Genomic DNA, 24,618 nt, shown 5'->3' on the forward strand with positions numbered 1-24,618 from the left:
TCCACTCTTCTCCCTGCAGCTGACTTCAAACAAAGCTGGATTTTTCCGTTGGCTTCTGATGCAGCAGGTACTGCCCAGTTACTGTGGCAGGATACCCAAACCAACAGCCCAAAGATCTGATGCACTAAGGACACAGAGTGGATGTAGGCATTGCCTAAAGCACAGAACAGGAACATTTTAAACTGCTTCATTTCTCAGCTCTAGTATGTATAATTTATTTAAGATTTGACTCGGCAGGGTAGCTGCATGCAATCAGCATATTGTTTTTGTGAAGGTTCCCCCCTATTGCCCCTTAGACAGATTTTAACTGTCAGTATATTGGCCTTTTGAATTTTTGTTTTCATAATACCATAAGCTATTTGAACATACATTATTATATACTAATCACTGCTTGTCCAATTTTTCTGAGTCTTACAGGCGACAGCAGAGAACAAGAAATGCAATTTAGTTAGAACTTCAAAGCAATGTTTCGTTATCATCCAAACTGGGGCTCTTTTATGCCTCTCTCACTATTTGGCTTTAAAAGTGAAAGGAAACCAGTTGTTTAAATTTGTTCTTTCAGATTTCCACCCACATCTCCCCTTTCTTAAAAGGAGGGGCTTTATGATAATAGATTGGCTGATCTTGAGATCAGTCACTGATAGATATATATTTACTGTCCTCAATCATAGTATTGCTGACATTCACATGAATTAAAGATTGCCTAAATCCTACATCTGAACATTTCCAAACTTTAAGATAGAGATCTATATTTGAATTTCATATCCATCTCACATCTCTATAGTGGGATGAACAAAAGTACCTGATTCAGTCACATCTGAACCGGATCTTTCCAGATTTGATGTCGTCCTGTGGACTTGTCTACATAAAGAACCAGCCCGGAAAAACTAATGCATAAGAGCTCTACTCCACAGTCAACCTTATTCTATTTCAGGAGTGCCTTTGTATGGTTTAACTTTGCTTTTGAAGAGGATTAAGCCAGACTCCATATGGCTCTTTTAGTGGTAAAGCAAAGTGCCCACAACAGACACTAGTGCAAAACAGTATTGTGCTTTCATTACACACCCAAACTTGTTCAATAATGACCTAATGCAGGGTAAACCTGTGTAATATACTAGATTTTATGGGATGCTGGGTGTTTGATGAAAAATTACAGTGAAAAATTCAATGGTCTATATTGTGTGGAAGATCAGATTACCATACATATTCAGAACAGTTCCTTCACAAATTAAAAACTAAGACTGGCCACAGTCCATAGCTCTGTATTAAATCCCTGATTTGAAAACCCCTATGCTACAGGTGTAGTGGGGATAGCACCTTTGTCAGGACATGCAGGATTTGCGTAATGGACTTCCATGCTTCATATAATAGATGTTCAACCACTACTAGTGGTCCTGGTTGCTCCTTCTCCCTCATCCTCTGTTCCCTTCCCCTCTTCTGTTAGGCCAAATGCTAGCTTCAACACAACTTTTGTTAAAAATTCATTTAGTTCCATAAAAAGAAAAAGAAAATAAACTCCCCCAAACAAAATTATAAAATGCAAATCCACCATGTCTTTGACATTTAACTAAGAAAATCCATTGCCAAAAAAAAGTTTTAAACTTTCACACAATCCGAAAAGTTCATCCGAGCAGAGCAATAGGTTGTGGAGCAGAGAACTAGGAATTGAAAGGTTAAGGTTTTTCTGTATGAAAATGGTAACTCAAACACACACTCTGGGGGACAGTTATACATATGTTTTTGAACTAAAACTCTAGCCTGGCATGATTAATTTTGGCCTTAGTTTTGTCAAAATATTGGAGCCCATATGGCACAAAGCAAATAATTTTACATTTTTATTTTAAACCCCTCTGTGTTTTTCTTTTTTATTCCCTTCTCTTCCACCACACACACTGGCAGCCGCTACCAAGACGCCAAATGCCAAATCAACCCTGCAAGCTGGCTGGCACAAGCACTCTACAATACTGGCACAAGCTTCCTTTTGCAGGGGGATTCTCTCTGAAACCCTGTGGCACATCCAAGGATCCCTGCTTAGCAGCTGAGGACCCTGTCTACCCTGGTCACATCAGCAACAGGGTGCCTTGACTATGAATGCGCTGTCCATTTCATTGTGCTTACATCAAACAAAACAGCAACACTTTGTATCTGTACACTGATTCCCCCTCAGCCCAAAAAATCTGTCAGAGCTTTATAATATCTTTACATCAACCAGCAATGGAGAAGTATTGCTGCTGTGGAAAGAGAGGATGCAAATCACTGCACAATGAGCAAGAGCAAAAAAAGAGACATCATTCAGGTGAGCGGAGCTAATGCACGCACCTACAATTGGCTTCACAGAACATCGATGGCTAGAGGGGAGCAAAAGCACATTGCTCTTTCATCTCTTGTCCATAAAAGCTTTAGTAAGTTGGAGGGAAATCAGGAACATAGAAGGCTTTGCGGGCCGTGTCAGAATTCAACCTGATATTTGAGGCTCGAATACTAAAACATTGTCTTTGCTGCCCTGCTGAAATATTTTTTCCTGTGTGAGCTGCTCTAACCCAGGGCACTTTTTAAAAAAACATATTTTAAGATTTTAGTTAGATATTCTTTCACAGAATAAAGGCAGCAGGCTCCTTAAATAAGCAAACAAGTAATACTATTTTCAGACAATGACCCAGAATGAGGGTTGGAAAAGTTAAGCATGATGTATAAGGTGCGTATACCTTCTAGACAGTCTTCTGCACATGTACATTAAGATCACAGTAGGTGGTGAATCCCGCCTCCCAGTGTGATACACATCCTCTGCAGTTGCAGGAACTGTGCCCAAGAACTTCAAAATGGCTCTGATGGCAACATCAAAATAATACCCCTTTTTCTCTTGTAGCAGAAAATGGTGAATCCCTTGTCTACAACAGCCTCTGTTTCAAGGGATTTCTGGAGCATTTCTGAGAAAGGTCCACTTCTGTAGCTGCTTTGTGTTGCAGTTTGGGTGCTAGCACAGCCTTTGGGGGACACACTGTGTGGTCACAGTTGTTCCAGAGGCCCTCACTAGCCCAACACCAAGAAACAGAGAAATGAGCATGCACACAGCTCTTCCTTTGGGACATGATGAGGAGCCCAGAGGACCAGCTGAGCATACTGGTGGTAGCCCATGAGGCTGAGCCTACAAAGTTTGATCCTACCTGGAGCTCCCAAAGTGCTGGAGGCTGCCTGCCAGCAGACTCCACGATGCTGTCACCCAGCTGAGGGATGACCAGGGAATGAGAAGGCCACAACAAATGACTGGATCGCTCCCTGCTGCAGCAAAATGGTCAATCCAGCCCACTCGACAGCAACAAACCTACAAAGTTTCTCCTCTAATTGCCTCACAGAGAGAGGGGAAAACTTTGGTGCCTTGTATACGCACAATACATCCACAAGACACTGGGCTGCCTGCCTCTTCCCACACTACTAAGTTTCTCTTGGAGCAGCAACTCCACCTAACAAATGTAACTTTAACAACAGTAAAACAACCTAATAGCTTAGCATGCCAGGGGGCTAATGTGGTGGGCCATTTAACGCTGCACTAAATAGCCCTGGTTTGATTCTCATTGCCAAGTGCTGAACTGAGAATTGCAACTGCAGGAACGGTTCCTAATTCATTAGTTAAAGGGGGTCATTGCTCATAGGGTGGGGAAGAGGGAGGGGAAGAGGAAGGGGGGGGGGAACATATCAGACAACTCTAAACATTCAAAGTCGACAGAAGGTTGCACTCCTGAGAGATGCAGTACTTAGCTGAAAGCCTGACAAAGCTCTGCAGCTGGGAGGCCTGTGGTGGTTTTACTCGGCACTAAAAAAGTTGCCATAAGACACTTGTAACCTGTATAATAGGCTTGGTGGGAACGGGGAAGCTGGTAATGAAAGGAAGGTGAAAACATCTTGCTAATAACACCATGGTTTTGTTTCTACTGGCCCTCCAAACTGTATGCCACGCAGGCTGCCAGCACAGCGAAGCAGCAGCAAAACAAATAAACTGCCTTCCCCCATCAACAATTCCTAAAAAAAACAAACCCCCTAAAAGAGACCTGATTGTATGGGAGACCGCTTGAAGGCTTAAAATGGCACAAGGAAGCAAACAACCCCAAACTTACAGGGCACCTCTGCAAAGGGAGAGCTTTATTCCTGAATGTTAGAACCCTAAAACAACCGTTTTCTCTAATTTCTGCCATCACTCAGATTGGCCTTGAATTACCTCCTGATAGGCCTCCCATGTGCTTGCAGATGAGAGAGTGTAATGGGGATCTGTTAATTAACTAGAAGCAAAGTTGCACGGTGGGGATCAAACACTGGATGCGTCCTAAAACTCCCACAGAGAAGATGAAATGCAGCGCAAACTTTAAAGACTTCCCGTCATTAGCCAAGACCTTGGCTGCTCCTGGCCCAGACCCCTCCTGTTTCAGAGAACAATGAGGACAATGATGGCAGAAATGAAATAGTGCAGCAAGGAACAAAGGAATTAGCTATTTACCCACAGAGAAAGAAAGGAAAAGAGGGGCAGGGGGAGGGGGAAGGGAACTTGCTTTTTTCTAGGGTTTCTGTCTACTTTTAATTAATTTACGTCTGCCAGGGACTCGCACATGGAGCACGCCCAGGAGCATTGTGTTAATACATGTAACATCTACTGTTTACTCCCCGGCAGCAAGGAGAAGGAGCTGGGGCAGAGGGGCAGTGGGGAAGGAGGAGAGGATGTCTTCCCACTTTAAAGCCGCTTGAAAGAGACGGGCAGAGAGGAGCAAAAGGTTACATTGATCTCTAACTTGCCCAAACTGACTTCCACGCAGACCATTATTCCTTAAAAGAGCTCCAGGTAGGATAAATCACAGAGGGTAAGGCTTGCACTGGGTATTGAAATGAAAAGGATGGTTGGTGCTAGGACAGATGCACCCAGATGAGGTGACAGTGAGTACTGAACCAAGAGCTCATCTGAAACAGAAGGGCTGTGTTTCACAGGCTTGATCCGGTATCCCTGGATCCAGTATCTCTGGATCAAGGGAAAGGGTCTGGGGTGGAGGCCCCCAGCCAGACCCCACCGTAGCTTACTGTGCTCCCAAAGCCCTTAGCCTGAGCTCACAGGGCTGGCGCCTTGCCACAGGCAATCGGGCCAGGCAGAGTGCTGCACCACCACCACTGTGCCAACAGCTAGCTGGTGCAGAAAAGCACCAGCCACATTTTGCCATAGGTAAATACTGCCCCACCTTCCCTGAGCTGGAAATCCAGCTGTTGCTGAACCATGCCCACCCCCCTGACACAGGGGCATGGCTGCAGGCTGGTACCTTACTCGAAAGGCTACTGATGCAGGACAGGGCACCCCAGAGCACCTAAGCTGGCTTGCATGCCTATGTTTAAGAGATGGACTTGAGTTTATCGTGACAACCTGCTTCATTGTACTTTCCATCTAAAAACACCTTCGTCAAATGGCTGGTTTCATGAAGCAAAAACCCAGGATGCACAGCAGCATTGCATTTCTTTTGTAAACTAGAGGAGAAGGCACAGAAGAGTCATACCATGTGTGAAGAGCTCTACCTTAAGGCTCTGCAGCTCTCCCCACAAAACCACAAGACCTCAGGTATCCCAGAAATGGGTGAAGCACGAGAAGCTGAAGGGAACAGCCTAAGTCTCCTAGTAGGAGGCTACCACAAGAGCCGAGGTGCTCTGTGAACATTTGCTTGGGCTTTTTTCTCTGTTGAAAAAGGACCAGAAGAAATGGATGCTCCATTGAAAAATACAAGCGTGCAGCGGATCAAATTCATTCTCAGCCTAGACAGTGGCCTTAGGCAGCAGCAGTTTCAGTCTGTATTTCTCACATCACTGCTCCTGATAGGGAATGGGAACAGAGGTTAAGGAGTCCTAAGGCTGGGCAGGGGCCCCAGGTAAGGATGAAGCATTTACAACATTTTCTGGCTGCTCAAAAGAATGATGGAGGGAGCTTTTCAAAGGTAAGATCAACAGATATTATTGTATATGCTTTAAAGCTAAGAGGAAAAAATAGGCCACCTGTTCAGAGGAATCAGCATGTGTTTCACAGTTCAGCAAAGGAGACAAAGCCTTCCACATCTACAATTAACAAGAGCAAAACAACAGTTAAAAAGCCCATTGCACATCAGGTATGTTTGCCTATGTGGGAGAGAAGCACAGAAAACTTGTAGTTCAGTCCAGGGCACCAAGCCTAAGTGTCTCTGACTCACTGTAAGATGAGGGCAGGGGACAGGGAGGGAATGCCCCTTGATATCATGATTAGCATCTCAGCATTGTCCTACACTAGCTAGCTCCAAAGAATAAAAACTGACATAAGGTGAAAGGAGGTGAAAGGAGCTTTACATCCTTTTTGGATGCATTATTAAGCCAGCTACACTTTCAGAGGAGAAAGCAATGTCTTTTCTAGACACATCTCACTGCAGTGCCAAATAGTTCATGTCACAGAGTCCAGTCTCCAATGTTGTTACATATCAATCATCAACTAAATTTAACTAAAATACCTAGGACTACATCTCTTTGCTCTTTCCCTCTTCTCTCTTCCAGCAACTCTTGCTTCTTGCCCCAGGGACAGCTGCTCACTATTTGGAGAACAACGGTGGCACAACTTGCGTGTCATTACACCATCCTCTACCGATGGGGTTTAGACACCCACCTGACCCCACAGGGGCAACCATACCATTTGTTTCTCGGGCCCCATCACTGCCACGGAACACACCTATCTTCACAGCTCTCCTTTTACATTTTTACAGCCAAACACATGCATGGAGAAACATGACTTGCTGTGGTTTTGGTCAGCCAGGAAAGCCGGTGCTGAAGCAGGGGACCAAACCTCAGCTCCAGATGAGTAGTAATGGGATGTCTGTATTCCTCTTCACAACCTGAGTTCCACTGTGTACATTTTCGAAATGAGCATTTGTCATGTTTAAAAATACTGGATTTGCCCATGCAGGTGACTGAGACATTTTTTGTGCATTGCAGACACCATTTTCTCCATCCCGGTTGCCTTGCTGAATCTCTGGTGATGCTCAGAGAGACCACAAAGACTGAGCGACTGCAGGGACTGAATGAGTTTGCACAGCAGCAAGGGGAGCAGAGCTGAAACACACTTAGAGCACAGTCAGCGGTAAACTTGCTTACAACCATTGTCTTTTTTGTTGCTGTTGGTTTTGGGAAAACAGACCACCAATTTCAAGGGCACCTACTGTCATTCTCCACTGCCTGCCTTAGAACCAAATCTCACTCACATTGTTTATCCAGGCAGAGCTGTCTGGACCTTTACTTTTGAAATGGAAGAAATCTCTTCAAATTTTATATAAAGAGCAAATAAAGGGAACTCAGTTTACGAGATTTGTTGAACTCTCAAATAGAACACACAAGAACACACAAGTCTCTCCAAAGAAAGACTGATCCTTACAAAAAGGTCTACAGTGCAACATAACACAATCCAGGTTTCAAATTCTTTCCTTTTATACACCTCTGACAACTAAATGGCTGTGTTAGAATAAGTGATTAAAAAAAAAAGTTTTATTAATTCATTTGGCTTGTATCACAGAGAGGAAATCATCCCATCACAAAATCTGCCAAAAGGTTCAGTTATTATTAGCTTCTAAGATGCAAGCTAATTGCTTTCTGTGTTTTTCACCAAAACCAGCTGAGATCTCGAGGTTCACAAAGAGGATACTGCACATGCTCAGAAATTTGCCTGTCCTGAAGATTTTTAATTACATATTTGACATTAGTATTCCCCAGTGTAAAATCTGTGTTATTTGTTAAGCTCGCATCTTACAGACATTTCAACAAGCATGCAACTCTGCACACATCAATAGCCATGCTGAAGCTGGAGGAACAATTGAAATGCATTAACAAACTTAAGTCTTTGCAAACTCAGAGCCAAAGACCAAGTCAGTGAACACTACAGAGCTGGTTACAATTGCCTAAAATTAAATACATTTTAAAAGAAATATATTTAGCAGAACTTTGATGGGGATGCTGTTGGGTCTCTCCTCTCCCTTAAAAAAAAATTGCCAAAACAGATAGCCAAAGACTGTAGTACTGCGCAGTGCCAATAGTTTTACACTTCCTTTCCTTCCTTGAACTTGGCTCAAGCCTGGAAGTACTCCAACAAAGTGGAGTGACTTGACTTCTACTACTCCAGGCTAACTCTCTGCTGCCATCATTTTACAAGACAACAAAATCCTGATTCAGTGCATTTTTAAACAGGCACTCTCTGCTCCAATCTGTTCTGGAAGCAGAAGGCAGAACAACAGGTGACACCAGATCAGGCTGAAGGTAAGGTAAGTCTGCTCAGTACATGGTCAAACGCACCAGAGCAGGCTCAAGCAAGAGGAGCAGCTCTGGTCAGCAGGTTGGGGTGTTACAGGTCTGTGGTTTTGTTGGTGGTGTTTTTGTTGTTGTTGTTGTTGTTGTTGCTTCCCTCCTGCTCCCCAAGCAGGGCAGGTATAAATGGATTAATTGATTAATTCATTTAACTCTGTAAGAGTTTGCCTCTTACAAACATCTGTTGATAAACAGTTGGAATTAGCTATACAGGTATACAGCATCTAGTAATAAGAACATGAACAGCCCAATGACGTGGCCACCTTGTCCAGGGAAAAGCCCAACACACCTATTCTTAAGGGCACAACCACACAGCCTGACCACATCCTCCACGAAGCTGAGGAGCCAGAGTTACTCCTCAGAACAGGGGCTGCACAGCCAGGCTGCACGTTGGCTCGAGAAGCATACAAAGAAATGAGTGTCATGCAAAGGAGTAACTGGAAGCAATTGGGCTTGATAAATTTAGCAGTATTTAGATCTCCTTCCCTCTGTAACACACTGAATCGCTGAAATGCCATATGAATGCTGTTCTCAATTTCAGAATTATTTCTTATTCCAGTCACAGCAACTCCACCCAACCTAAGGGGCGTATTTTGCTGGCTAGCTCAGAAGAAATTCAGCCCCTCCTTCCATTTTCTATCTTGATCCAAAGTGATGCTGTACAGTTACATACACTGGGGCAGTGCACTGTGTTTTTCTTCAGCATAGACAGACAGTGATAGGCCTTATTTTTTATCTAAATCTCTAAGAGGTTGATATTGGTCATATGAATTTAGAAGAGCTGGATGACAGACGTACAAGAACCGTCTCTTTAAACAAAATAAGGGGAATTTCACTAAAGGTGAGCAAAAAAACATCGCCAAACAAGAGGTCCAGATTTGAGGCTGAGACACCATTTCACCCTCCTTCCTTCCTTTCCACCTCCAAAAGCTCCTCTCAAGCCATTGTATTGCCATGAAAAGTTTGTTTTCACAAATACGCACCTACTAACAAAAAATGTGGGTTTTCTTTTTGTTTTGTTTTGTGGTTTTTTTTCACCATGCTAATTGACAGTACTACTTATAAAGCATACATTTGCTTATTATTATAAACCATACATTTGCTCCAGCTACATGTGGGCCTAGACTAGCTGAGGCGATCGGCTCCGGGGCAGACACACCCTGCAGCGGAGCGGGGGATCAAGGCAGGCAGGGCTTTTTGTCCAGCGTCAAGGCCACTCAATGCGGCCGAGGGAGCTGCCAGGGCCCGGCAGCCCTTGAGAGGGAGGCTGATGAGGTGCAGTCGGAGCCAGCAGTGCCCCCTCCCCTGACGTTCAAAGGCAGCCCCTGGGGAGCTCAAAAACGCGGCCGTTCAGGTCTGTGGATGCAGGGAGTGCCTGAGCCTGTTGCTGCCCATCTGAGGGTGGCAGAGACACCATATGTGTGAGGTGTGAGCAGGTGGATGACCTGGTCAGCCTGGTGGCAGAGCTTAAGGAAGAGGTGGAGAGGTTAAGGGCTATCAGGGAGTGTGAGCAGGAGATAGACCGGTGGAGCAACTCCCTGCCAGGCCTGAAAGAAAGGCACTGGGGTGTGACACCCCAAATACCGGCCCTGAGGCTTAGGCAGCCAGCAGAGGCTCCACCAGGAATATATCACCCCCAACTGCCTTGCAAGCAGGTAATAGGAGGGGACCAGCAGGCAGAGTTCCTGGTACAGTGAACCCCTTCTCCTCTCCTCCCCCTAGCAACGATAGTGATGAATTGGGGGACAGGGAGCAATGGCAAAAGGTCCCTGCTTGGCATTACAAGCGTAGCGGGTGCACCTGCCCGGTGATTCCCCTACCTCCCCAGCTGCCTCTGCAGAACAGGTACACTGCTCTGCAAGGACAACTGGACAATGGCAAGGGTGATGGTTCTTCCTACTTGGAGGTGTCACCAAAGTCTAATCAGACTACCCACTGCATTAAAACCTCCACATTAAAGAATAAAAGGTGGGTCATTGTCATTGGTGACTCATTGCCGAAGGGAGTGGAGGGCCCGATATGCAGACCAGACCCGCTACACAGGGAGGTCTGCTGCCTCCCAGGGGCCTGGGTTAAAGATGTAAGGAAGAAACTTCCTTCACTAGTACGGCCCTTGGATTATTATCCTCTTTTGTTTTTTCAGGTAGGCAGTGATGAAATAGGAAGAACTCCTCTAAGGACTATGAAGAAGGACTTCAGAGCCTTGGGGAGACTGGTCAAGGGTTCAGGAGCACAAGTCGTGTTCTCCTCTATACCTCCAGTTACAGGAAATAATGAGGGAGTGGACATGATGAGCCGGCGGGTTAATAATTGGCTCCAAGCCTGGTGTCACTGGCAGGGTTTTGTTTTTTTTTGACTCTGGGTCGATTTACGTGAGACCAGGCCTGCTGACAACAGACAGGGATAGCTTTTTCCACCGGCAGAAAAGGGTTTTAGGATGGGAGTTGGCAGGGTTCACTGATAGAGCTTTAAACTAGGTATGAAGGGTGTTGGGGGTGGAACCGGGGACAGTATAAAGAGCCTGAATGTAACATGCCAGTTCTTGTGGGTGAGGAATGTGCTAGCAAGACCTCACAGTCTTGTGTCTTGGTGAAGGATGAGGATGACATAATATTTTGCAGGAAGGACACAAGGGTTGGTGAGAGGTTGGTAACTATGGAAACACCTGAGTATGGTCAAGAGGGTATTAGGGCTTCTCCCTCCCAAAAGGTGGCCCAGCTGAGGTGCATTTATACTAGTGCACGCAGTATGGGTAACAAACAGGAGGAGCTGGAGGCCACCAGTAGGGAACTATGATGTAGTTGCCATCACGGAAACCTGGTGGGATGATTTCCATGACTTGAGTGTGGCCATTGATGGCTACAAACTGTTCAGAAGGGATAAGCGAGGAAGGAGGGGAGGAGGAGTTGCCCTCTATGTTAGGAAGTGGACAGATTGTGAAGAGCTGTGCCTGAGAAACAGCCATGACCAGGCTGAGAGCTTGTGGGTGAAAATCAAGGATCGATCTGGTAAAGGACATCTAGTGGTTGGGGTCTGCTACAGGCTACCTGATCAGGGGGAGTCTGTTGACGAGGCCTTCTTGCTTCAGCTGCAAGAACTGTTGCACTCACAAGCTCTTGTCCTGATAGGGGATTTCAACCACCCGGATATCTGCTGGGGTAGCAGCATGGCAGGTTCTAGGCAATCCAGGAGATTCTGGAGTCTGTTGAGGATAACTTCCTGGTCCAGGTAATAGATGGACCGACCTGAGGTGAAGCCTTACTAGACCTGGTGCTCACCGATGTGGAAGAGAGCATTAGAGAGGTTAAGATTGGAGGCTGCCTGGGCTGTAACGACCATGCCCTGGTGGAGTTCGTGATCTTGAGGAATGTGGGTCTGGCAAAAAGCAGAGTCAGGACCCTGAACTTCAGGAGAGCAAACTTCTGTCTGCTCAAGGAATTATTGGCTGGTATCCCCTGGGAAACTGTCCTTAAGGGCATAGGAGTGGAACAGAGCTGGCAGCTCTTTAAGGACACCCTTCTGAGAGTGCAAGAGCTCTCCATCCCCCAGCAGAAGAAATCGAGCAGAGGAGGTGGGCAACTGGCATGGCTGAGCAAGGACCTGCAGCTTAAACTGAGGGAAATGAGGGAAATGTACAGGAAGTGGAAGCAGGGTTGTATAGCTTGGGAGGAATACAGGGGTGTTGTCCGGATGTGTAGAGACGGGATCAGGAAAGCCAAGGCACAGATGGAGCTGAACTTGGCAAGGGATGTGAAGAATAACAAGAAGGGGTTCTACAGATACATAGGCAGGAGGAGACAGGCCAAGGAGAGTGTTCCCCCTCTGATAAATGAGATGGGAGAACTGGCTTCCTCAGATACGGAAAAAGCTGAGGTACTCAGTCAGTGCTTTGCCTCAGTCTTCACTGGTGGTCAAGTTTCCTACGTCTGTCAGGACCCTGAACCTCGAGGAGAGGGTGAGAGGAGCGGATTCCATCTCACTGTGACAGTGGAACAAGTCCGGGACCGCCTCAGGAAACTGGATGTGTATAAGTCCATGGGGCCAGATGGTATACATCCCAGGGTGCTGAGAGAGATGGCTGATGTGGTTGTCGAGCCGCTCTCCATCATATTTGAAAAATCATAGCTGTTGGGTGAAGTTCCCGGTGACTGTAAAGAGGGAAACATTACTCCCATTTTTAAGAAAGGGAGAAAGGAAGACCCGGGGAACTACAGGCCAGTGAGCCTCACCTCTGTGCCTGGGAAGATCATGGAGCAGATTCTCCTGGAAGACGTGTTAAGGCACGCACAAGATAAAGAGGTGATCTGAGACAGACAGCACGGCTTCACCAAAGGCAGATCTTGCCTAACCAATCTGGTGGCCTTCTATAATGGAGTGACGGCATCAGTGGACAAAGGAAGGGCGATGGATATCATCTACCTGGACTTGAGCAAAGCATTTGATATGGTCCCTCACCACATTCTTCTCTCTAAATTGGAGAGGTATGGATTTGAAGGATGGACTGTTAGGTGGATATAGAATTGGTTGGCTGGTCATAGCCAAAGGGTTGTTGTCAACAGTTCTATGTCTGGGTGGAGGCCGGTCACAAGTGGTGTCCCTCAGGGGTTGGTCTTGGGACCTGTGCTCTTCAACATCTTTATCAATGACATAGACGACGGAATCGAGTGCACCCTCAGCAAGTTTGCAGATGACACCAAGCTGAGCGGTGCAGTCGATACAGTACAGGGAAGGGATGCCATCCAGAGGACAGGCCGGAGAAGTGGGTCCATGAGAACCTAATGAGGTTCCGCAAGGCCAAGTGCAAGGTGTTGCACCTGGGCTGGGGCAATCCCAGGTATTTATATAGACTGGGCAAAGAAGAACTTGAGAGCAACCCTGCAGAGAAGGACTTGGGGGTCCTGATAGACAAGAAGCTGGACGTGAGCCAGCAGTGCACGCTTGCAGCCCGGAAGGCCAACTATGTCCTGGGCTGCATTAAAAAATGGGTGGCCAGCAGGGAGAGGGAGGTGATTGTCCCCCTCTACTCTGCTCTTGTGAGACCCCACCTGGAGTACTGCGTGCAGGCCTGGGGCCCCCAGCACAAGATGGATGTGGAGCTCTTGGAATGGGTCCAGAGGAGGGCCACTAAGATCAGAGGGCTGGAGCACCTCTCTAATGCAGAAAGGTTGAGGGAACTGGGTTTGTTTAGCTTGGAGAAGAGAAGGCTCCAGGGAGACGTCACTGCGGCCTTCCAATACTTGAAGGGAGCATATAAACAGGAGGAGTAATGCCTGTTTACATGTGTTCATAGTGATAGGACAAGGGGGAATGGTTTTAAGCTAAGACAGGGGAGATTTAGGTTAGAAATTAGGAGAAAGTTTTTTACTCAGAGGGTGGTGAGGAACTGGAACTGGTTGCCCAGAGAAGTTGTGGATGCCCCATCCCTGGAGGCATTCAAGGCCAGGCTGGATGCGGCTCTGGGCAGACTGCTCTAGGGGTTGGCAACCCTGCCCAGAGAAGAGGGGTTGAAACTAGACGATCTTTAAGGTCCTTTTCAACCCAGGCCATTCTATGACTCTATGATATGAAATACATACTTTTCAGAGATGTCAATGCCTACCACCTTGTAGTAAACCAGGAGGTGAATGTACACATTAGCCTCATGAACTAGCTGATACACACTGTATGTGGATTACATTTATGGAGTACAGATAATCAAGCACTGCATAACTTCAGTGACTTGTTCCAGAGCTTAATCTTAGCCTGTGTCTCATTTTTATAGGGCTGCTGAAACTGAAAAAAAAAAAAAAAAAAAAAAAAAAAAAAACACAACAAAACACTTACAAGCACAGGGAGAGACTATTAAAGGCAGAGGTCTCTCATATAAGCACAACATGTGATCGGATAATATTGTCTGGATTAGCAGCTTTATAACCTAGCCAAGCCCCAGGGCTACAATTATCTGGTTGCATTAAACTGAAATCACCTGCAAAACCTCACAGTGAATGAGCCCTTGGAAGTGTCTAATCTGCTGGTTCACACTTGCAAGTGAAAGCAAAATTCAGCAATGGTGAAGAGATGAACAAACATCACAGTGCGAGATTTTCCAACTCTGCTTCAAAAGGCAGGTCTTTCCATTGCTTTTGGCTCTTGCTCCAAATGCTTTCCAAAGATAACATTATAGTAAGCAAAGAATAACAACATAAGTTACATTAGCTACTACCAAATTGTGCCTGTATAAAACTTACTTCATTAGTTTTTATGCAGAAAATAGGGAGTTTTTTTTTTTAAGACTGCTGCCATAGGAGGAACCAGATTAGATGCACACTCCTCTGATTCCCTTTGGCCCCAGAATCTGTTAATAATTTGAAGGTTCTCAAACCACACTGGGATTTTAAAGAGAAACTTTCCAAAATACTTGTTCTTATTTCTATTATTTTCTTCTGGTCCTTCACCAGGTGCCAAAACGTTACACAGACAGGATGGTTATTCCACAAGCATTTATCTGGTACTTGAGTTTTTTGCTCCACTAAGCTTCGGCAGACTCGCAGTACATTAAACAGAACAAAGGTCGCTTTAAACTCTCTGACCTGCTTTCATTTTCAGACATTCACTTCTGCACATCTCTAGCTCCTTCTGATTACATAGATGGTCATGACAAGTACATACTACAAGCTGTTGTGCATCAAGTCTTACCAGCAGTGTTGTTAGAAACCATGGAGTTGATGGAAGGAATTATACTCAGGTTACACAGACAAGAAGGAAACCACAGATAAGCAGCTTGAAATTGTGCACTCCTGCAGGTTGCCTAGAAGACTGGGACTACTCTGCCCTAGAAATGGCAATCTGGGGCACATAAAAAGAGTCCTATACGTTAGGATAGGGTATAGATAGTGAGCGACCTCTCTAAGCCTTCTTTGTATCTATTAAAAGATATTTTCATTCGTGTGTTACTTAGAAAAAAGTTTTTATATAAATGTAAAGTCATCATTAAAATCACGTGGATGGACATCCAACATTCATCAGGTAAAGGAGAGTGGTAAGGTTTTGCTAGGCATGACAGCACAAGCAGCTCTGCTAAAAAGCCAATAAAGTGTCAATAATTACAAATAGTGACATTTGAAGAACTACTCAGGTACTACTCTGTGGGAATTAATGATACTATTTTTACCAATGTTCTCTGTAAATCTTCAGCTCCTCTAGGTTGGAATATGCAAGTGGTAAGAAACTTCTAACTAAATTAATTTTCATGCAAAGTTTAGAGACAATCTGGAAGATGTTCTTTAAAAACTAACAATGAAATTTCAAAAAACTTAAACTGAACTAATTGATTTTGGATTTTATCCACGTTGGAAGCTATTTTATGATACAGGGGTAGGGAGAAATGTTTAACATGGATATGGCTGGTAAATGCTGCTACACTTAAATTAAAACCTATTTTTTTATTGTTGAAAATTAATTTCTTGCCCGAGAAGGATTAAAATAATTTTCCTTTAAAGGAGGTTTCACTAAATTGCTGCTCTATCTATATTGCACCATCCAGTTGTGTATTTATGTCATGACTTGCAAAAGCTTTTCAAGGCACTACTAAATGTGCTTTGAACAGATGGGAAAAGGTAATGTATGCCATTTTGTCAGCAGAGACACGCGCTGATTCTGACGCAAAAAATGACATAGTAGTATATTGATTTTACATACATTTCCATATGCCTAAATAGCTTTAGACTGTATGGTACTGAAGCTTCTATTTTTAAACAACAACACCATTTCAACTTAGTTTTTCCTTTATCCATTTGTTACCAGTATCTGTATTTCATTCCAAATATAGCTGGTTGAGTATGCAGAAAACAAACAAAGAAAAAAAATCAACCTTCCCATTGCCTAATGTATTGCCAAAACAGATAACCCATAAACAATATCAAATTTCAGTAATACAGACCAGTGTAACTACTGAGATGATCTTCTGGTACTCCAACCCACCTCATGTCTTTCTCAGTCCGTGGTATGCCGAGACCTTCTTTCCTTAGGTCCACGTATTCACAGACTCCATTCCTTACTCCCCAGATGCATATTGTTTCCTCTCACTAGTCTTTCACTACCACAGTGAGGCAGAAGAAGGAAATCTTTAATTTCTTCTCTCCTGAAAGGGTCAGTGCCTGCCCACAGAACGGGATAGCTCAGGCAAATATCAGGTGCCCATCACCTGCAGGGAAGAGTCAGGCTCCTGTTACTGTGAGAAGTTCCATCGGATGTATTTGTATGCATGCTCCCATCTACACCAAAAGCAGCAGCGCTGTAATCTGCTTCTGCCAAGCACTTATTCAATCTTATTTCTCTTCCCCAGTCCACTATTACTCTTTCCCTTTTACTCTCTCTGTATGTCTGACCTGAACTTTGGGAGGAAAATAACACATCTCATCTAGACTAGAAAGCAGCAGTTCAGTTCAGGTCAAGCTCAGCTAGCAGAGATCCTCAGCTTTCTGTGGCTCAAAGACAGCCTGAGTTATAGCTCAGCTGGATAAGATTGTGGCAATAGCATTATCCCCTCTATAGAGCAGGAAAAAGCACTGTAGTCAGATTGGCTACTTGTTCTAGCTAAGCTCACCCTAACTGTTACTTCCCAGCCACTATCCCAAAGAGAAAAGCAAGAGCAGAGACATGTGAGCCACCCACCTGGTTCGCAGCCCAGCAAAGGACTCCACAGATTAGTTAGCCCCAGTTACAGTAAATTACTAGATGCATAAGAGTTAGCATTTCATAGCCTTCTGACTTGGGAGCTGGGCTTCCCATCAAGCCAGTGGGAAGAATACTCCTAATAAAAAGCAAAACAACTTATTTTTCTCTCAGCTTGGGAACAGCTGAGCCATTTTGGCTGAAAATTTCTTTTTTTTTTTTTTTTTTTTAAATGTCTGAGGCAAACACCCAAAATGGAAAATATCAGCCAAAGCTGAAATCATTTGGCAAAGACATAAACAGCTCAAAAGAGTTTTTAGATGGAAAGCGTCAAGCAATCTTCACTACAGACACAACTTCCTGCACCCCATACTGCCGATTTCCAAGTGCTTCTGCACTAGCCAGGAGCAGTGGGCTCCCTGCCAGCATCACAGATCAGGGCAGGAGCAGTTCCTAGCTTACAGGGCACATTTCACCCTGCTACACGATGCCACTGGAGCTCATGACCTGGGCTAAGTCAAAAAGGGATTACAGACAGGCAGAAATTGGCAACAACTTGATATTGATGACAATAAATGACAGGAAATTAATGAAGGTTATATGCCATCAATATCCATGCTAGGAGGAAGAGCTTGACAATCCAGAAGGTTATTTCCAAGCCCAGGCTCTTAAATAGTCATAAACATGTCAAGACTTTTAAGAATGTCTCCAAACAGAAAATCTGCAAAGGTAGATAAAATGCCACCAAGAACAAGCCATTTGCTAAAGAGCAGTTCTATGGGGGAAGACCTGTTCTGGAGTTTGGGGATCTCCCTTTGAACCACCTGATGCTGGATGCTGTTGAAAAGGGACTGCCAAGTTCGATGGACACTGGATGCAAGCGAGTACAGCAAAGCCCTCAGCACAAGCTAGCCAGCAACAGCAGCTACACACAAACCCATGGCCAGGATTCAGCCTCTCAAATCCTATCTTTATTTGCAAAATGTGTAACTATTACAGTTTTGGGTAAAGAATATGCTTCATTTTTACAGGTAATTGTTAGCCTTGAGCAACTGTAGCTTACAATCACTGGAGGAAAAGATTTGCTTTGGTGAATTAAAATCATGGGGTTATTTCACCAGAAATGCAAGGAAGCACAAAGCTAAAAAGATTAATAAGTAAATACTTTATCTTTTTTCTCCTCTTAGCTCAGTGACATGAAAGCCCAAGACCCTTTATAAATACCAAATGAGATTTCTCAAGTTTACATGGTTGAGTTTTGAACAGAGAAGTATTTGGGTGTACAAGCCAAGTACTCTGTGTTAAGGAGAAAGGAATTAAAAAAAAAAAAGTTGACCATAACCTGAGGCCTTGACTCCAGCCAAGTGCCTGTTGTTATGAAAGCAAGGTGCTCCACACGATCTAATCATAGCACTAAACCTTGTTACAAGCCCTTTTACAGCTCCAATATCTGGGTTACATGGAAACACGCTGGAGAGCCTCCTTGTACTATGAAATAAATGTCATTCTGACTGGCATCCTCTCTTCCAGGGAGTAATTTCCCTCCGCTGATAAATCAATACAGCAAAAACAAATGAGAGCGCACAATGGGCACATTGAGGATTACATTTTTATTCATTTCAGAGCCCCTGCAGCAGAGTTTTTTAAACACAATAGCAGAAAATGATGCGCTTGAGCTGAGGGGGAAAAAAGGAGAGAGTGCCTTAGAGAGGAAGAGAAGGAAAAGAGCAAGAAAGGAAGCAAAAGAGGACAGGAGGAAGGAAAACAGCCTCTATTTAGAAAACAAGTCTAGATTTGAAAACCTCTGGAGTTCAGGGTGGTTTTGTGTTCAGTGAGCATTTAGTCTGGCTCATTTTTAAGTTCTTGCTATTTGTTACAGCCACAGTAATCCCCCCCCCCCCCAACCCCCCCCTTTTCACATTTTGATCTTAACCATTGCATGTTTTGTTTCAGGGAGCTCTTTTCACACCTTCCACCACAGCAGCTATGCTAATACAAACAGAATACTACCAGCACTGCCCACATCTATAATGAGCCATACCAAAATGGTCACATCAGAAGGCACACATTTGCTGTATTGGCAATGTAACTTTAGAAAAATGTGTCAAAACATCTGGACTTCAGGGTTTCAATTCAGGGAACTGATCCAGCATCCATCAGGGCCAGGAGATGTATTTCCAGTGAGTTGCAGCAGGCTCTGACTTAGCCCCCAGGTAAAAAAGACCCAGGCTGGTCACCTGTAGTTGTACACACACAGCTCTGAAACTTAACGTTGGGATTCTCTCAGTCTTCTGTAGCTACAGAGTAAAAGTGAAAAGAGCTAAACTGCTTTTTCCTTCTGGGTCAAAGAGAGTGCAACCATGGGCTTACTGAGGTGCAGTAAGAGGCAGGAGTCCAAGGCAAGCCCAGACCCAAAGAGAATCTGAAGGGCAAATCAGGACACCAGTGACATTCATGAAACTCTCAGGCTCTGGGTGTTCACCCGCTGCCTGCAAAAGGCAAAACCAATAGCTCCACAGACCTTGGTGCATCTCTGAGGGACCTGGAACTAGAAGAACCAAGGAGGAGGTGAGGGTTAGGTGCCCCATGTCACTGCCCAACTCCGACTTGAACATGATCAACATGATTGACTTGAACAAAGGGCAGGAAATCCAGAGCTCACGCAATCCTCCTCCCTGAAGACAGACCACCAGCAAATGTAAGTCGGGCTTTCATTTCATTGCTATGTAGCCACTGGGAACTGGACCGAGGTGACAAAACATTGCACACTTACTGCCATGTGACTGCTGGTTTGTGCTGCTTTCAGTAATGCTATGGTCTAGGTTTGAACCAGCAATCTCAAGGTGAGAGGCTGTTGTATCTCATTACTAGGTTCCCCATGCCTCATTAAATTTACATTTATTTGGTTCTCAGTGTTGGTGGTTCTTACAATGACCAGCTAGGAATTACACAGAAATGTGCCGTTTTTCTTCCTCTCTCCCCGCCAACCTTTTTTTTTTTTTATTATTATTAACTGAAAGGCCGTAACACAACAGCAACATAATGCAAAGTGAAATCCTTTTACAACCCTGGGAAGGCCAAGATGTGTGCCCAATAAATGTAAGGAGACATGATATCCTTTATAATCACAGCAAGATGAAGATGTGAACTGAATAAATGCTTTAAAAACATCATAGATTCTATTAGATGCAAGAGATTGAAGCGTTAGGCACCTTTTAGCTCAACTTTCATTTAATTTACTGCTTGCTGTACTGTAGTCTAAAGGGAGTGAAAAAATCCTCTCTCTAATTTTTTTTTCCTTTTCATGAGCTGACCAAGGAGATGAAATCTGGGTACTTTAATTACCATTCAGAGCCAAAGGCCTGGCCTTTGATATGGAAATCCCACTTCAACTCCAGCTTGCTGCTGCCTTTCCCTGTCCCCTTCTCCTTCCAATCTCCCAACATGAATTTTAAGTAGTCTTGTCAACACCTGACCATGAAAGCTAACAGAAGCCTGTGCTGCTAAGTTGGTACTTACTGTTGGTATTTTTTTTTAAATATATTTTTATTATTTATTTTAAGAGGGAGGGACTGCGGGGGAGGTGAGAAATTGTCCAAACCTAAGTGACCAGATCTCAGCGCCTTCTCTTTCCTCGCCAGTGTGCGGAGCGGGCCGGCTGCATGCAGCAGCTCACATTAACGGGTAAAAGAAAGAAGAAGGATGGAGGGGGGGCTAGGGGGGAACGGATGAAAGCTGTCATTTACAGTTACCCTGTTATTGTCATCTGCCTGCTGCATGACTCCCGGCTTTGCTATAATTATTAATTGCACTTGTCAACTGTCATTAATTCCTCTTTAGCATCCCTGTCTTGGAGTAATTAGACAGAACAGCCTCACTGCACTCATTGTTTTGAGAGGCCCCTGAAAGAGCCCAATGGGCTCTGCGAAGAGACAACCATCATTAATACAATAGAGCACCTCAGCTTTAACCCTTTCAAAGGTGCAGAAATGGGAAGCCGTCAGCTCTCCTGACTCACAACTTCGTGTTGCTGGAGCCCCGTCTCTCTCCCCGTTCTGAAGGATGCAGCCGATGCCCCAGGAGCAGCCAGCACCTTCGGGTGCTGCCATTTGGGGCACTCCACCTGAGGTGCTGCAGCCAGGCAGGGACATGGCACCCCCCAGTTGTTAGGGTGTTACCCTCAGCTCGTGCACCCACCTGTGAAAAGGAAGGCACACAAAGCATCGGGCCACTTATAAAATCATCTATGTGTTCCACCTTTCGGCTAAGTTTATGGAGGTTCACTGAGGAGCATCTGCTGTATGTCAGTATTCTTGGATTTTTTTTTCTCCCTTTTACCTGAGCAGAAAGATGCAGAACACTTGTTCCAACTGCTCCTGCCGAAACCTCGGTGTGAGACTAGAGAGCCCAAGTTTCACTGTTACTGCCCCCTTGCCTGACACCCCCATGCAATACGGCTGTCCTAAAATCTTCTCAAACCCAGAAATCACCGCTGTGGTTACACTGCTAAAAGCTGCAACCACAATCTGACTGACCCTTGACATTTATTTAGTTACTGTGCAAGATGATGCAGGGCATGGAGTAGGCTGTTTACTATCTCAGATTTGCAATGCTAGAAAGAATATAAGCTTGTGTACGTGGAAAACATACAGTAAGAAGGCACAATTCTGACTACGTGCAAGGGATGGAGCAACTGAATGGGATGATATTGCATTTGTATCACCAAGCTTGACAACTATACTGCACTTTATGTTAGAAACATCCAGCTGCTGCTAGGGGGGAAAAAAAAAAAAAAAAAAGGAAAGCATTCACTCAACTTCCCTTCTTCCCTTGACTCTGGTTCCTAACTATGCGGTGGTGGTTGGGGATTTGAAAAAAAAGGAGAACAAGAGCAACCTGTTGCTTGCAGCGGGGAAGTCTCTCTGCAGTTCTGATCTTAGTTTACTGCTTAGGTTTACCAAGCTCTATTCCTCTGCAGCTAATCCACTTCCACTCTTTTCTAATATTTCTAAATTCAAATGGTGGAATTCAAAGTTCTTACATCAAAAAGGTAAACCAGCTAGACGACAGCCAGACTTCATTGCAGTGCTGCCTGGGGAGATTCTGAGGAGCTACAAGGCCACTGAACAGACCTGTCTGCAGCCTTAGGGAGACAAAACTGCAATCATGCTCTTAGACCCACTGCTGGGAATGGAGGGAGCACAGATTTTTCCTGTGAAAACCCAGAAAAGACTTGTATTCATGCTAGACAAGCTGTTTTGCCAAACTTGATCACATCAGAAAACATCTTCAGCAACAGTATTCCTTAAACAATTTATTTTAACAAAAACTATATATTCCTGGTTTAAAACTGAAACCAAGAATACTGAAAACAAACAGGAAATTTCTTCTCCTTGTCTGCTAGCCTAACTACAACAAGACAACTTTATGAAAAGATTTTTCCATTAAATTTTGCTCGTCTTTTCAATGCTTACCCAACTGAGACCAAAGCCACAAATTAATGAAGCAAACATGTTCTAAATGAGAGTTTCAAAATCATAAGATGTTAAAGGATTTTATTCAGAGCTTCACCTTCTTTGGATTTGGCTTAGTAGCTTCTGATTTACTGAAATAACAGAGAGCTTTGTATAAAGCCATGTGGAATATATTTATAGTGCATATAGAACCAGAAAAATCTTTCATAAGCATATGCATCAGATTTTTGGCACTGTGCATCCTGCATCAGAAATAAGAATTTGGCCATAGATCTGATCAGCAAACACTTCTTTGCCTTTCTCTATTGTGGTTATGACCAACCAACGCAAAAATTATCAGAGTTTTTCTGAACAGGGCCCAGTTCAGCTGTATGCTAAGTACCGACACTGATTAAATCCCTTCTGCATTTTAGATGATAATTTCAGTGTCCCTCAAAACCTTTTTTTTTTTTTTTTTTTTTTAAAAAATACTCAGTTGACAGCCAGATTTTACTGTTACATTATTAGTGAAAAGGTCTGCTAAATCACCTTCACATTGCACACAAGGCCAAACTTACCCAAAGGCCAGATTTAATACAACGTGAGTATATTATTACAAATTCCCAAATGACTGGTGATAGCAGTTCGTTACGTAACTAAAACAATTTTATTTTGCTTTGCTAATGCCAGATGTTTATTCTCACCTTCTTACATGACTGTGGTCTTGGGATATACGGGACATACATAAAGCAATCCTGACTGCGGTCAGTGAAGGCATCCTAGGAGAAAGCTGGCTGAACTTGCTGGTGATTTCAGGTCTTCAGTGAGGTCTGCTGAAACAGTTTGGGGATTCTGCCAGAAGCTACAGCATTAGCTCCGATTATTTCAAAAAGGTGAAGAACAAGAGGTGGTTAACATCCATGTCAGTGTGAATTCACGTGCTTTCTGCCGCCAGCTTCTGTCAGCAGCATTTTGATGCACAGTTGGGAAGCTTTGCAAATTTGAAGAGCTGCTCACTGAGTTGCACTTTTACCAAATGGATTCAATTGCAAATCCATCCATTCCTCTAACTGTTAATGCCTGACCTCTGTGCTGCAGATATTCCCAAGTCATTCCGAGCCCACCTTTTCTCCTCTCTCCTCTTTACAGGTCACACTAACTAAAAAAGCAATTAACAAGAGGAAGGTATATATGTGTGTGCAACCTTAAAAACACAAACACAGCAATACCAGCAGAGATTTAATTTCTGTTCCAGTCTCTTCAATGAAGAGCATTCAGGTGATGATTAACCAACAAGCTAAGTGTCCAGCTGTGTTCTCAGCCCATTTTGAATGCTTTTTTTTGTGTGTTTTTTTCTTTTTTTTCCCAAGACAAGTTAAAGCCAAAGACTAAAACACCATCCTGAATGGGTTAAAAACAGTTAAGTGACCATCTTTGAGGTCATTATAGCCATACGTAACATCTATATATACATCTACTTACATATATATTTATATATAAAACCCTCTGACAATCCGTCTCCAGAGGATTACTTCAACACTTTTGACTTCAGAGAGATTGAAACTGATTCTCCTAAGCAAGCAGCTTTAGCCTAAATCAGAACTCATCTCTCAGCCAATCAGAAATAAGCTTTTTCAAAAACTTATACTTCCTAATAGTTATATGGGCCTTAATCCTCTTGGAAACAGTTTTAGGTCATTATTCTGGAAGTTATTAGGTTGGAAAACAGCTTCTAGGCAAATGATGCTATTCACAAACCTTTTACACCAGAAATAATGGTTGGATTATTTCTGCCTCAAAAGTAGTCTGGAGGTCTGATTTCTGATTTTTCTTTATTTCTGGAGTTCCTGAGAAAAGACACTGCTACTTGCTGTTAAATAAATAATAATAATAAAAATGAACAATTTAAGCATATGAGAGTAATTTATTTATAAAGATTATAATGACAGTAATGAGAGCAAGTCTGGATTTTAAAACATTGTTTTTGACTTCCACTTATCTCCTGATTTCCATTACTCTAGCATTTTCCAAGGGCACCTGAATGCTTTGGTGTTTTCCCGAAATACCAGTTTCAAAAGCCTTTCAAAGATCCTCAATTTCTTTCCCTTGTGTCTTTTAAAGTGGCATTCATTTTCCACAGCCATTAGGGTCTCACAGTGATAGATAAGAACAAAAAAAA

General features: G+C 43.9%; 1 protein-coding gene across 4 annotated transcripts in view; it reads right to left on the reverse strand.

Moving 5' to 3' along the window:
- The window catches only part of SOX5 (SRY-box transcription factor 5), a 641,693-nt gene that overhangs the window by 458,646 nt on the left and 158,429 nt on the right, over nucleotides 1-24,618 (reverse strand). Inside the window, exon 4 of one of the 4 annotated variants that reach the window (XM_050715325.1) lies at nucleotides 16,294-16,516. The exons of the other annotated variants lie outside the window; for them this stretch is intronic. The gene's annotated coding sequence lies outside the window, so the exon portion shown is untranslated. The remainder of the gene's footprint in view (nucleotides 1-16,293; nucleotides 16,517-24,618) is intronic. 4 annotated transcript variants of the gene reach the window in all.

Source organism: Cygnus atratus, chromosome 1 (genome assembly GCF_013377495.2).
Source record: "Cygnus atratus isolate AKBS03 ecotype Queensland, Australia chromosome 1, CAtr_DNAZoo_HiC_assembly, whole genome shotgun sequence".
Taxonomy (NCBI): Eukaryota; Metazoa; Chordata; class Aves; order Anseriformes; family Anatidae; genus Cygnus; species Cygnus atratus.